This window comes from Sycon ciliatum, chromosome 7 (assembly GCF_964019385.1).
Source record: "Sycon ciliatum chromosome 7, ocSycCili1.1, whole genome shotgun sequence".
In the NCBI taxonomy this organism is placed as follows: domain Eukaryota; kingdom Metazoa; phylum Porifera; class Calcarea; order Leucosolenida; family Sycettidae; genus Sycon; species Sycon ciliatum.
In genome coordinates, this window is record NC_088649.1 from 28753096 (window position 1) to 28762641 (window position 9546).

The 9546-nt window shown below is 44.0% G+C and overlaps 1 long non-coding RNA gene across 1 annotated transcript; it reads left to right on the forward strand.

Annotated features, from left to right (window-relative positions):
• The first annotated feature begins 382 nt into the window (after nt 1-382).
• On the forward strand, nt 383-3635 carry LOC135821896 (uncharacterized). The gene is made up of 3 exons (XR_010554398.1): nt 383-470; nt 3095-3175; nt 3564-3635. It is a non-coding gene; the product is annotated as an uncharacterized LOC135821896 (long non-coding RNA).
• The last annotated feature ends 5911 nt before the right edge of the window (nt 3636-9546 follow it).

A 9546-nucleotide genomic window follows, 5' to 3' on the forward strand; every position in this document is an offset into this window, starting at 1 on the left:
CGAGGACGGGCAAGCGTTATGTTTGTAGGTGCATTGCGTTTAATGTTGCTTTTCTATACATGGTTATGAGTGCACAATTGATATTTTTCATTGCTATTTTACGACTGTTGTCTCCTCGTCGGTTATTTAAATGTATCATATTTGTTTATGAATGGCTGTTACGAGTAGATCTACTAACGGTTACATGTGTTTTTGTCCTAGTACTATTTTCGAGTGCTGGCTTCAGTGCTTCAACAGTGTTCACGCCCCAGTTTGCTTGCAAGCGGAAGTTGCCTGGTAACTTTGTGTAGTCTAATTTCTCTATCTCCACTGCTCATTGCGTAACCAAACCGTGTATTTCCTCTGTTTCACGCCATGTTGCGTGTATGCGGTGGCTGCTGCAGCGTGCAAGTGTTTGAACCAGGGTCAGTGTGACGACAAAGGCAAATGCATCTGCCCGAAGGGATTCACTGGAGACAATTGCCAGAAGGGTAAGTAGAAGCAGGCGTCCATAACCCCAAGAGTTTGCAACTCTGTACATGGGGTCCGCGCGGCGGAATTCCAACATTACGTACACGTTCGTTGCGCTTGTACTACTCCCTGGTGCCAAACAAAAAATCCAAGCACCGCGGAATGCAGAGTTTTGTCCTCTGTCCCTCAGTGGCATGACGTTATGTTGGAATTTCGCCACGCAGTGGGCCTGCAGCAGCCAGACAACCAGTTGCACACCCTTGGGGTTATGGACTCTTGGTAGAAGTGAATTTCCTTACCGATCTGAACACTTCTTCTTCTTCTTTTAACATGTACGCTTCACATTCACATCAAGTTCTCTCGCATGTTTGTCACTATTGTAATAATGCATGGTTAGTACTCTTGGTTGCCATATTAAAGTTGCTGTCTCCGAAATGCTTGTTTGAATTTGTTTACTTCAAGTGTTTCCTTTACATTGCATGCAATTCTCAAAGTATACCTTTCGTGTGAACATGGCCTCCCCTGACTGTGTGTAGGCTTTGGAGTTGTTCCGGTTGGCCCTGATTATGTAGTCCTTGTTCTAGTTTCTATTTTGAGTGAAAGTCGACAGAAGAAGTATACCGGTTCATCAAGCTCTTGCTAGGAATAAGAACACAGAACACATGTGCATCAGCAAACCTGCTATTTTTGTGCGGTCAAAATGCTCATCCGTCCGCAATGTGTTACATCTCCCTGGTCAATTGTCCAGTCTCTTGCCTCTTGGAGCTGCATGGGAGCCTTGACCCTTGAGGGGTGGGGTATTCCTATAGATGTGGAAAACTCGGCCTGCAGCCGAGTGGCACGCAAACTGTGCATGTTTTTCCTCTTATACTAGTAAAATAAAGAATTTGATAACCGCAATCAGTAATACAAGCTGGATGGACATTTGTGTACACTTTGTTCATGTAATGTAAAACTGTGGAGACAATGTGCAATAAAACGATGAAAATGTGAAGAAATTGTGTAGAGGAAAAAACGAAAGGGACTCAAACAAGTTTTCGTACAACACTCATCAGGAATCTTCGTTGTACTAAAGGACACTGAAAACTGCATTGAACTATTATAGAAAATGTAAGTTAGAGAAATAACACTAAGAACAACAGCAGTGAATTTTACAAACACAACAAAGACCGAAGCGAGGGCGACCTAGAAAACAACCGTTACCTACACAACTTGCGGATCCTGGCTCACAGACTGTGCTTGCTCCGCCGTCGCTGGTGGCTGTGGTGGAGGAGGGTGGTCGTGGTGGCTCATCGGGCCGGCTTGTGTCGCCGCCTTTGCTACTGCCGTCGGTGGTTCCTTCACTGGTGCACCCGGCTGCTTTGGCTGGGGTGGTGCCGCTTGCGGTCCCGGTCCCACTGCCTCCTCCTGATCCTCCGCCGTCGGCTCTTGCTGCGGTGGAGCTTGCCAGTGACAGACCGCGAGCAACACCGGCAGTGGCGTTACCACTACAATTGCCTACCCAAAAAGACCCACCTTGCGTATCAGCAGCTCCCACACCATCACCAACAATGCAATCTACAGCAACCACAACTAATCCACCATCCAAGCCCACTATTGAAAGACCAAGACGATCAACAGCCAACTACAACAGAAGCTACGCACTCAACGGACAAGGGCGTAAGGAGGGACGTGACAGCAGGGTGACGGCCGAGTCACGTTCAATGGACCAAGTCAGGCGGGATAACAGAGAGAGCGCAGAGAAAGCGGATGATGGGACGGACGGTGAAGGGAGCAGAGAGTCGGAGAGCGACGATTGTACTGATCGTGAGAGTGCCGGTGAGAATGTTAGTGTTGTGCGTAGGTTTCGTGGTAGCAAGTCTTCAATGTACAATCATCTGTTGGCTAGTCCTGATTGTTGCAATTCGTATTCCGACTCTTCTTTCACTTTATTGTTCCGTGGTCGTCATGGTTATAGATTACAGTTAAAAGTTTTTAGAAGCCATCTGTCAGCGTCTGTATAAGCCTAATTTGTGTGTACAGAAAGATAGTATAATTGGGTTGAAATTGTTCAAGTAAAGTGTCATGTTTGGTGCGGCCAAGCTTGGCCGTTAATGTTCTAGGTGTAATGTACTGCTGTTATTTGTTATCACTTTGTCCTTCATTCTTTCTTTCTCTTCTTTTTTTCGTATTTCAGTTGCAAGTTTAGTGTTGGTACACACATTCGTTATTGCTCTCGCTTTCATTGTTAAAATTCACTCTTGTAAATTTCACTGCTGTTGTTCTTAGTGTTATTTCTCTAACTTAGATTTTCTATAATAGTTCAATTTTGTTTTCAGTGTCCTTTAGTACAACGAAGATTCCTGATGAGTGTTGTACGAACACTTGTTTGAATCCCTTTCCTTTTTTTTTCTCTACACAATTTCTTCACATTTTCATCGTTTTATTGCACATTGTCTCCACAGTTTTACATTACATGAATAAAGTGTACACAAATGTTGATCCAGCCTTGTATTACTGATTGCGGTTATCAAATTGTTGTCTCCTCGCCGTTTGTTCAAAATAAATAATAATAAATTATTTTTCCCTCTGTCTACTTGTCTGTCCTTCTTGTGTCTGGCTAATCTCTGGCTGTTCTCCCTCTTTCTTGTGATATGCGATGCAGTTGTGTGCACACATCCCTGGGTGAAAAAGAACAAAGTATGCGAATGTAAACCCAGACTAAATGGACCTAACTGCACAGAAGGTAAGGGCTGAAGAAAGCTGCTGTAATATATTATGTGCCGGCGTGTCAAAGAATGTATGACCCATGGGAACATACATGCCGTTATATTGTATTTGAAGCCAAAGATACACTTCCGAGTTTGTATGCCGGATTGCCCAACGTACTGTGACCGTAAAAGTGGCTGGAATTTTGTTCTATCCACGTGCAATACATGATACAGTCATGTGGGCATCGGTTGGATATACGTGGGAGTGTTGTAATCTGGCTGTTCATGTAGCTATGTACTGGTGGGTACAGTGTCATGATGATCAAGATACATGTAACAATGTCTCGAGAATCCCATATGCTATGTTGTTCTGCCACTATTCGTTTGTTTTTGGAAAATATGTGCATCCAATCACTGCTGCAGCATGCAATTGCCTGAATAATGGTCAGTGTACTGAAGACGGCATCTGCGTCTGTCCGACCGGATTCCGCGGAGAACAATGTCAGGACAGTAAGTGTCTCTGTTTGGTTTTGATTAGCTATATTTTTCTTCACCAGAAGCACAGGCAAAATCTGCCTTCTCACTGGGCGTGTTGCCACAGTTGCAAAATGATGAAGATAGTGATACTGATAAGAAAAAGAGAAAGAGGAAAATGCAATCATGAACAAAGCCCAAAGAGAAGACGGAAACAAATCAATGAGGGTATCTGCAATGTGAAGTGAGTATGTAACACCACACCTGCATACATTCACTTAAAAACACACACACATACACACACACACACGCACACACACACACACACACACACACACACACACACACACGCACGCACACACGCACACACACACACACAAATACACACCGGCATTTGCACAATTACTCTACCCGAGCAGAGCAGTAGTGCTGGACTACAAGTATTGCTTTTCAGCAAACTCACAGTCAAAGCCGTTTTCTATTTTTTAAGAAGAACAATGGCTTTGCCACCTCTCTGTAGATGCTTGGAGCAAAAGGTTCCTTCCTAAGGGCATGCAGACTCCATTGTAGGCACTTCATATTTCACACAGTTAGTATTATAGAGTTATGCTAAAATGATGTGACGTTATTGGACTCATTTACCCACTTACCTACTGTTTACACAAAAATGGGATTAACTGATTCCAGTGCATTTGTCTCCACAGCATTTGATCATAGTGGTCCGGAATTCCAGAAAGAGAATTGATATGTACTCACCGTAGTGTCGTGTATTACCGCCGAGCGTATTCCTGTGGAAGCCGATTTCAGGGCTAGGCTTCTATTCAGTATTCATATCAAGCTTCTATTCAAACCAGGTATTTATATGTGCATCAAACACTAAAACCAGGCTTGTGTGCCAAAAGTGTTTTCTGAAAATCAGACCTCTATTCACAACAGGCTTCTATAATTATGATAACCGCTATCAATAAAATTAGCTGAACCGACATTTGTGTGTTTTATTCATGCAATGTAAAAAATACGGTGGAGACGATGTGCAATAAAACGATGAAAATATGAAGAAATGGTGAGGAGAAAAAAATCGATTCAAACAAGTTTTCGTACAACACTCATCAGGATTCGTCGTTGTACTAAAGGACACTGAAACAAAATTGAACTATTATAGAAAATCTAGGTTAGAGAAATAACACTAGGAACAACAGCAATGAAATTTACAAGTGTGAATTTTAACAATCAAAGCGAGAAATTAACAAACAAGAGAAAGAAAGAAGGAAGGACAAAGTGATAACACATAACAGCAGTACATTTCACCAAGAGTTCATGAAAACCAGAGTGTGCAGCTCGGATGGGTGGCTGTCACTGCAGAATTCCGTGATTACATCATTTTAGTGATGTAGCAGGATTCAAGCAGGTCTCTTTCTGCACAACTGCAGCTCAGTTGTACGCATTTCCCGCCTCAGATCTGGGCTAAATATGATGTAATCACGGAATTTCGCCGTGACAGACATCCATAGCAGAAAAGGCCCCAAGCTGCACACTCTGATTTTCATGTACTCTTGATTTCACTTAGAACATTAACGTCCAAGCTTGGCTGAACCAAACACGACACGTTACTTGAACAATTTCAACCCAATTATACTATCTTTCTGTACACACAAATTTGGCTTATACAGACGCTGATACATAGCTTCCAACACTTGTAACACTTGTAACTAGTTTCAGTGAATAAAATACACAAATGTCGTTTCAGCTAATATTTTTGATTGCGGTTATCAAATTATTTTCTCCTTGCCGTTTGTTTCTATATGAGATAGGCTTTAATACAAGGCACTACGGTATATCATAATTAGTACAAGCCTTCATCCTGTTGGTAAAAAGGCATAAATGAGAATGTGTGTGACTTTCACAGGCCCCAAATATAGAGGATTCGTTACCCACTAGCAAAATAATGGGATTAACAGCTTGTCGTTATAGTGCTTCAACCTTGAAAATTTGAAAAACAGTCGGACAGAAAGGGTTTTTTGGCCATCGTAATATTTTTCTCCTGTACCTGAATCTGTTGTACATGTCTGTGTGCTGTGCTGTGTTCAGATTTCAGGACAAAGTGCCTGGGTACGGACAAGGTGATGTACACCTGGACGGCTCTCGCCGGCTTGCCGTGTTATTCAGGCAGCTGCCCGAAGATAACCAGTTGGACGAAAGCCAGAGACGCATGCAGTGATAGGGGATATCAGCTGGTCGACTTTAAAACCTTCACCTTGCTTGGCTCAAAGCTTGGTGTGCGTGGCTGCGTAAAGTCATTGCTCCACGAGATGATGGTGAACAGTAACAGCAGCCCGATCACGATATGGACATCATCCGAGTACAATCGTCGGCGTATTATTTACAAGCAGGACAAGAACAAATCGAGTGGTGCAATATTTAGTGTTCATGGGTTCGGCCGTCACAATGTCATCTGCGAAGGTAAACAATTGCTTGTTTTAAAGCGATATCATTGGACGGGCAAATGGTGAGAATGCTGAGTAGCACACAGTGCATTATGTCAAATGATAATGACGGGACAAGAAAGTATGAAACAAAGAGACAACAAGAGTGCAACCACCTGGGTTTCTCACATCAATGGCACACCTACCGTTATAGCCAGGGTCAGACCCACACATGCGTAACCAATTGATTTCACCTGCGAAGAAGCATTTCATGCGAATGCTTGTGTCATAACTCGGTGTTATACTACTCCCTTGGTAGAACCGCTGAATGGTTTGCAAATGTGACACGGTACTGCTCTATGAAGTCTGGCGAGCCCCAGGCCTGTGAACATTGAACTACTCACTAGCTCTGGGCACTTCCGTATCCAAGAGATCGGGTGTCATCAAGCACGATATTAAATTCACAATAGCGAGAATTTCAGTTGTCTGAGGATTGCTTTAGGGGGCGTTCGTTTTTGATCTACAGGTTTGGGTAGAAACTACTTCTTTCGGTAGAGTTTTTCGTTTTTGAAAAGAAATTCGACTCAAAAGGGTAAATTCTACTTTCTTCTACCGGCTCTACCGGGAAGAAGTTGGTTGAATCCGGTAGAAGTTGGTAGAGCCACGGGATTTCCAGCAAGATCAAGGATTTGTACACAACTCCATAAAAAAAGAAACATTTCACGTACACATCGTGTAAACTACTAGATCTGGTAGAACAGCGTTCGTACACTTGCCTCTACCATCTACCTCTATGGCCACACATTTTTATTTCTATGTTTCTCGTCACGCACGCGCATACGATTTAGGAGTCTTGAAGAAAAAAAGAAAAAAACTGTGCTGCACTGACTGTGCATGTGGGGACCAGCACACTCATGCACATGTACATGATGTGGCGTGGCCTGTGCGACACACAATGCGAGGTCGGCATTTGTTGTGCGCAATCTAGCTGCACATGCACAGATTGTGATAGAAGCGCCTACCACATACTAGTTGCTAACTATGGATGCTATTTTGCATGGTGTATTGGTGGATTTTAGTGTGAACAAAGGTCTAATAAACTTTTTTTTATTCTTCGGTCATTTTTTTATTTTTCCACCTCTCGCAAACATTTTTAGATTTTCAGGTGACGAGAAAACAAGAAATAGAAACGTGTGGCCTATTGGTAAAGTGACTCTATTCTACTAGGTAGCTAAAAACGAACACAGCTTTGGCCTTGCTATTTGCACGAAACGCAGCGTTAAAGCAATAATGATGCCGCTTGTCTTAGTTCTCTTCCGCCTATTTTTGTTTCTACCCGCAACTGTATATGCCCTTGTGTTGCAGCTCAATGGCTCCATGCAAACGATTCTGTATACGCCGCAGCAACTCCAGCACTCGGACCCAGCGTGACTGAGCAGTGCGCAGAGGACGCATGTCAGCAGTACGGACTTCGCCTCATAACCAAAGACTGGTTACAAGAACATGGCCATGTGTTAAGAGAACGCTGGCTAGAGAGATTGGCTTTAGATAAGTCCGACGGATTAGGTTACCACGTCGCGCCAATCCTGGTCAATGGTCAGTCCCTTTACAGAACAGTAAAATTTAGCAGACAACATGTGACGTTTAAGAACGAAACAAGCCATGAGGATGCAAAGATTCTCTGTGTCAGTAAGTGAGAGAATAATAAGTGACTGTCTTCTGCAATGGCTGTCCATGCACAAGCTATGTTTGGTCCCTGTTTGTGCCGCTAACTTGATGAATATAGTTGTGCGTTTGTTTAAAAGTGTCCCGTCGCTACGTGCACTGTATGAACAGGGCTTATGCCAACAATGTGCCCACTTGCAATGTGCAAACATGTCGTCTCCCAGCATTTCTTGCACCCACGGTGAATCACAACATTGAGAACACTCCGAGAACTGAGATTCAGGCTGTGTTTCTTCGGTGTCTTCCCAGGGTAACTCCGAAGTCATTACAGCATGTTTTGATTCTAAGGATTTGTTTGGCGCAATATCAGTTTGTGGCAGAGACGGGGGAGAATTTACTCCGTGGATTCCAATTGCGAGGAATCAAAATGCATGACAAGCTGAAGTTCGACATGCCACCAGGGTTGAGAGAATTTACAGACAACTTTTTGTTCTTGTCAAGAAACAGGGGGAATTCCCATGACTGTCACCACGTGAGGAGGTGAAAGTTTACTACTTGACGTAAACTCCCCGGCGAGGGCTGAAACCCTACTATTTGCAGACGGAGCTAAGAACTTTCCTAGGCAAATAGACCTTTCGATTGCTCAATTCCATTCAGGGAAAGCCGAGTTCCGAACATTTGAGCATCTGCAGTATGTACTGCACAGTAATACGGATGTATCTATCGTACAGCAAGAGTTCAGAAATCGTGTTGGAAGTGTTATGGTGTCATGCATCCCGTTCTATGGTACCGTGCCTTGCTGCCATGCTTCCCTTCTATGGTACTGTGCCTTGCTGTCATGCATCCCGTTCTATGGTACCGTGCCTTGCTGTTATGCATCCCGGTCTATGGTCTATGGTACCGTGCTTTGCTGTCATGCATCCCGGTCTATGGTACTGTGCCTTGCTGTCATGCATCCCGTTCTATAGTACCGTGCCTTGCTGTCATGCATTCCGTTCTATGGTACCGTGCCTTGCTGTCATGCATCCCGGTCTATGGTACCGTACCTTGCTGTCATGCATCCCGTTCTATGGTACCGTGCCTTGCTGTCATGCATCCCGGTCTACGGTACCGTGGGATCCCGACATGCATCCCGTTCTATGGTACCGTGCCTTGCTGTTATGCATCCCGGTCTATGGTCTATGGTACCGTGCTTTGCTGTCATGCATCCCGGTCTATGGTACTGTGCATTGCTGTCATGCATCCCGTTCTATGGTACCGTGCCTTGCTGTCATGCATTCCGTTCTATGGTACCGTGCCTTGTTGTCATGCATCCCGTTCTATAGTACCGTGCCTTGCTGTCATGCATCCTGATCTATGGTACCGTGGGTGTAAAAGCCCAAGAACAACTCGTCTTGTTAAATACTGCGTGACAGGTTTTTTTTAGATAAGCTGTTATCCCCATTCTAGTGTTATAGCAGGGCTGCCACTTGCTCTGGTATTTTGGAAATCGTCCAATTTTTGATCCCCTGTCGGACAAACCGACCGATTTTATTTTGAGCACATTTTAGTCCAGTTGGCCATTCGGCGCTTCCAGGTCGCGTTTGTCCAGTCATTGTACATGTACATGTACATGTAGCTGTAAAATGTTTGTACCGTTAAAAATGTGTTCTGGGGCCACAACAGCAAGCCATTTTCCTAAATATTTTCAGCCGGGGGACACCCCAGACCACCGTCAGATTTTTCTCCCTCCAAGTGTGGCAGCCCTGTTATAGACTGCATAAGAGTAATCCAATATTGACTTTTATTGTCTTTTTCTGCACAGAGTCCTGTGGGGGCGGTGTTCTTGCACCAAACATGAGTTG